This window comes from Pinus tabuliformis, chromosome J, assembly GCF_031772625.1.
Source record: "Pinus tabuliformis cultivar Carrire ecotype Pingquan chromosome J, CPIR1, whole genome shotgun sequence".
In the NCBI taxonomy this organism is placed as follows: domain Eukaryota; kingdom Viridiplantae; phylum Streptophyta; class Pinopsida; order Pinales; family Pinaceae; genus Pinus; species Pinus tabuliformis.
In genome coordinates, this window is record NC_142295.1 from 634,727,975 (window position 1) to 634,733,974 (window position 6,000).

The following is a 6,000-nucleotide window of genomic DNA, read 5'->3' on the forward strand; positions in this document are numbered from 1 at the left end:
GGTGAAGTGGAAGGAATGTTCTCACTCACAAATGAACTAGTGGATGCAATACGTTTCTTTTTGCAATGAGTATCTAAAGGAAATTTGAATGGTTTAAATCCTAATCTTTCACTTTGATCTCTTGTTGATACTCATGAACCTTTAAGTGAGGAAGTTATACTTATGAAGCTTTTGGATATTCTATATGTTCACCATAAATGGAAAATCCTTCAATTTTGTGTATGATGGTTTGGATCTCTGGAGAAATAGGAGGTTAATGGGGAAACGATGTGGCTATCAAACATTCACTAGAAGATCTATGAACAGTACTAGGAGAATCATGGGATGGCTCTGCAACTTTAGATCTAGGTGGAGAAGAACGAGATGGAGATCTGAAAGTTTTTGGAGAGGTTAAGAATAGAGGCTGACTCTTTGAATGACTAGCAATTTTTATTTGAGATCGTTTTTCAATTCATAGTCGAATGACCCTCCTTCTAGTGCCAAAAATGTTGATGGCCAAAAATGACTTCATCAACATTTGGGGATACCACCCGATCAGGATCCCAAGTTAGACCCTTTTCCATTGAAATGGTGGTTCTGATTGGTTTAAATGGGTCCAGTTACTTGCAATAAAAGGTCCTAAGTGAAGATGGAAAAGGAATGGGTGAAATGGGATTGATTACTATAATAGAAAATAAACTTAGATTAACTAACATAATATCTAACTTATATCTATTTTGCTCGAGTGTTATAAAAACATATGTGATACAAAGATAACACTATAAGGATGCAAATAAAGATTTTGAAGATATAATGTTAATAATCACAATTTAAAAATATTAATTAAATTAAATAGTTAATCAAATTAATGTTTTAGCACAAACACATATGATAAAGTACTCAATCATTCAATGCATTGTAAATAAACATATCTACACACATCAATAGTAATTTTGTTTCAATTAATGAAAGCAAAGCACAATGAACAATATATATCAATCTAAATATATTGATTCCTTTTAAAAATAAACAAAAAACAGAGGAGATAGAAGTACCAATTCTGCTCTTGGTTTTTTCATACTAGAAGAAAAAATGGTTTAGATGAATTAATACAAGGAATTGAGTACAATAGTGCAATTGAAGCTCTTTTTGAAAAAATTCAAAACCCTTTACATGAGTTCAAGAGCCTTATTTATATTTTTTTACAACAAAAAGGGAGAACTGAGACTATGATATTCTCTCAACTAAACCAAAACAAACTAAGCATAAAATAGTAAAAATTTTACAATTTGAAAATAAAAATCCAATCAAAAGACTTTAAGTTGATGTCAAGCTAGTAGCCTATTTCCATTATTGATAAATATCTAGAAGGGGTGCAATCTCTTAAGGGGAACGAGGCTTCATATTTATGTGGCAACTGAAAACAGGTTCAAAGAAGTGGAAGCATCTAAATTTTCAAATCTATGAGAGTCTTGAGGACTCACTAATGACCACGAGGTTTAATTAATAGCTTCCAACTTAATTCAATATCTACCTCGGATAGTTGTTCAACCCTTTTACCAAACTTTGCTCTATCATCTGTCCAACTCCTTTGTAGTGCTTCAACATCTAGAAATGTATTATCTTCATAATTTGAAAGCAAATTTGCCTCCAAAAGAGGTCGGGTGGTAGATTGCGTAATAGAGCATGAAAACTCTTGAGTATCACTTACCAACTTTCTAGCTAAACAAATCTTGTCCTTTTAGTTCCCCAAAACAATATATTTTTTCATTTCATCTATCTTGGGTAGGTTCAGGTGTACTATTTTTTTATTTGTTTTCCATTCAAGGAGATCATTCAGGATTTTTTTAGCATCATCATATTGACTTTCCATATCGACCAACTCATCCACCAATGTACAACTCAACTTGTGTTGCACCTGAATCAAGCTTAATTTTTTGCAAAATATTTGTTGATGCTTGATAAGTTATACATTGAATTCAAGAGCCTCATGTTTGAACTTAGTGAGATTGAAAGTTTCATATTTTGCTTGTTCTAAGCTCTGCTGCAATTCTTTTAACTGATTATTTCGTTGCTTGAGTTCCTCTGAATGTTAACTCTTGATTACCTTGATTTTTGCTTACAGCTCTGACTGAGATTTTGCCACTTGTTGTTCTAGTTGTTGTATATTTTCATCCTTCTCTTGCAAAACTATTTCACATTTGCTGCTTTATCAATAGTATCCAATGCATATGCTCTTGCATATTTAGCCAATTCCTATAATTCTTCATGTGGGGAAATAAAAGAGCCTCTTCAAACCACTTCCAAGGAAACAAAGTTAGGAGGATATGCTTCACTTTATGCCTTCCTTTTATTCTTGCTTTTCTTTATTATGGCCTTATGTTGAGGACTATAAAATATTTCAATATGAGGAATTTCCTCAACATTCAGTTGAATCTTAGTAGTAGGATGAGCATGGATGATTTCCACATTGACCCAAGTGTTAAGTGGAGTTTTAGCAAGGGGGACAAAGTCTACGAGAGTAGTCTTTGTAGATTCGGGAGTGATAAGAATTGTATGTTGAGTGACCATATTTGAAGCATAATCTACAAGAGCTTATTTTTCCTTACATGTTTCCTTTTGAGTTGTTATCCCATGCATGGAATGTTAAGGGAGAAACAAATGGCATCCATAACATATTCTGACATGTAAAGAGGTGGCACAGTATCAACAATCCTTTTCGACCAGAAATAAAGAATATGTTGGGCCATATTTTTTGATAAAATTTGTACCCATTCAAAGACATAGCCATGTGAGGTGTTCTTAATAAGGGGAACCCAATCTTTCATAAATTGTGAGTTATTTTGATTGGCATATAAGCGACAAAGAAAGCAAGCAATGTAGAAAAAAGGAGATGCAAGGGAAGTGACTACATACTTTCTTGTATATTCTTCTACGAAATTATTAGAGTTATGAATCCACCCTCTAATCATTCGGGGTAAATTATCATCGTTTCCCTCACGTTCTCCCTTAACAAATTTCTTTGGAAATTTTTCATTATACTCAAACTCTGGTTTTGGTAAATGATACATTCCATAATTGATTTCAATGCTAAAGGATCCAATTGTGATACATCTGCTAGTAACAAAAATTCACTCACTGAGGTTAACTTCTTCCACTACCCAACTTATCATATATGTGTATCGTAATAACCTTGGGCATGTTGCGACTTTGTGAAGGTGGGACCTTGTAGCGTCATTAATTGTTGTTGTTGAATACTTTAAACCACCTTGGTCAGTTGTTATGAATGTTTGTGCATCCTCTGACTCTTTCGATAATTATTCTTCGAAAATATCATAAATGGTATTCCAAGATTTGCACCAATCTGTGGTATAAATTGTATCAGAAAAGAGAAATGTGTTTGACAATTTTTTCGTTAAATTCCTCTCTAAAGGGGTGATGCCTAAACAACAAATTTCTTCTTTCCTTTCACCATATTATCCTGCTAATGAGTGATGCACTTGAAATTGACCTATAATGGAAAATGCAAAGGGTAAGGATCATTACCATGAATAAGGTATAAGCAGGTGTAACAAGGGTTAATTCAATTCTTTAAGATAAGTAAGAAAAATGTTTTTAATGTAGTCATTAACATTACTATCCATATCAAGTAATGCGAATTAAAACAAAGCTACGACTTTAATTTAATAAGTAATGCGAATTAAAACAAAGGTACGACTTTAATTTAATATTTTATAACTGCGGCGAGCAGTTGAGACAGGTGGTGCAAACCTATAGGGTTGATTTGAAAGCTTGGCAGGTGACGTGGATTCCTATGTCATCTCGCTAAAGGGAATCCAGAAGGTAAGGTTAGGTTTATCATTTACGCTTCACTTCTAAAAACAAGTGAGCTTACGAGGAGCGGGCATGTGTGGCACTCGTAACATGGTGCACCGATGAGGGACAATTTATATGTGAGGTGGGGCCTAATGAGTCAACTTTGACACTTAAATCCTATAGTATAGTTGAAACACTTATGGCGCAAAAAGAATTCAAACGAATAGGCAATGACGAAGGAGGAAATGGTAGCCATAATCAATGAGTTGTTAATCCGCATGATTCTTAAATAAATCATTTGGGTTATAAGCAGTGGGAATGTGATTATTGCGCCCAATCAACTTTCTATGCGCGCACCTTACGTGTGGGCCCTGGACACATCATCTCATCTCGCTAAGGAAGGGAAGGGAAACCCCACGAAAACAAATATATGCACAAAGGGAAAGGGTTGGGGTCTATGTGTCAAGCCACATGCCGAATAGTTGAGAAGTGAGCGTGCATAATATATATATATATATAAAATATAAAAGCATGCCAAAAATCCTGAAATCAATAAAGTCTCGGCTACGAAGTTATTCAAAGGACTTTACTTATTTGTTTTGTCCATAATAAAAACTATTAAAACCAAAAGGCTTTATTATAATGGTTTTATTTAAAATCAGAAGTTTAAAAAGAAAAAGGGTCCTCATTATTATTTTGGCTAAGTTCAAAAATGGGGGTTCGTTTTTTCCACAACAGGTGGTGGATACAAAGGTGTGGTTGCAACTTGGGCAGCAAAACCAAGATGCAAAGTTAAGTTCTCATTGAAACTGAGTAGGTAGAAATTTGAATATGAACATACAATTCTTGAAATAATTACTTGGACATGTTTATTAATTCTTGAAATAATTACTTGGACATGTTTATTACTTTGTTGTCATCATTATTGGTGCCTGATAGTGCTTTTGAAAATTTACAATATTCAATGGTTGAAAATCTCAATCAAATGCTTGAAAATGTCAAAGTGGAATTTGACGTATTGACAACATCATGGATAGGAGATTTGCAAAACATTGTTTCCATAATGCTTAGGGATGGTTTTACATCCCAAAGTGAAGCTCATTTAAAAGACATACTTTCTTATATAAGAGTTGTGTAGTTAGAATAGCTTTTGACAAAACGCATAATTTTCTTCCCCAAGGTAGGTGGTTAATGGTTTTACTTGTTGAAATAGGGGAGTTGGAATATTGGCATTGTTGTGGTAGTGTTTCATCAAAGATTTAGGGCCTCCCTTGGAGGGTTGTTTTCTCAAACATTGTTTTAGCTTTGGAGAAAGGTAAACAAGTTCAACAATTGTAACAAGGAAGGTAGTTGTGGCCAAGTATCCTTATTAGCATCAAGGTTATGTTTAGATTCTAGAAGTTATAGATGCTCCTAGATTGCATCATTTAGCTGAATCCTTGGTTTTCCCACAGAATGGGTGTAGGCCACATCCAAATGAAGCTTCTTGAAGTGAACCTGATGGAGATATTTACTTTGTTTCTTGGGACTCTAGCTTCATGCCTCCAAGTGGCAAGAGTTGGGAGCCAGTGGACTATAATGCATGTGAAGTGAAAGGATTAAAAGAGTTTGTTAAAATTGAGGTATAACAATTGTATCTTCCTTGGATTTGCTAAGATTGTTTAGTTACACATTGTAAGTTGTTGGAAGCTATGTTTGTTTAATCTTGTTATTACTAGTTTCAAAACATTTGATAAGTTATGGTTGCATAAATGATTCAATCATGTATTTCCATTATTTTTATCCATGTCACTAAAAAATAAAGCATCTGGGTACCATATAAAACCCATTCACTCTTTTTTGGTTAAAAATTGAAGCATTGAGTTTTTAACATTAAAATTATGGAAAACTTTTAGAGTTTATATTGAATTATTTCCTCTTTGACAAGGAGAAATTTATGAATTTCCAAGACTTTCTAATTAACTTGAATGTAACAAACTCTCTTATTGAATGATGAGATTTCATAGTCAAATTCAAGAGTCTGCATACGTCCACAAATGAAAAGTGGCTGTAAATACTAAATATTGTAAATAACTTTGAGGACTTTTTATTTTATATATATCCTCATCCTACTTTAGTTGTTTAACTTTTAGTCCCTTCTCCTTTTGCATACACTCTTAATTCCATCTTATGATGTTGATGTTGAGCTAGGGCCTCATGCCTCTT

At 33.7% G+C, this 6,000-nt stretch overlaps 1 pseudogene; it reads left to right on the forward strand.

The window, feature by feature from the left end:
• The window catches only part of LOC149228539 (putative RNA-dependent RNA polymerase SHL2), a 37,467-nt pseudogene extending 32,044 nt beyond the window's left edge, over positions 1-5,423 (forward strand).
• Positions 5,424-6,000: the final 577 nt, after the last annotated feature.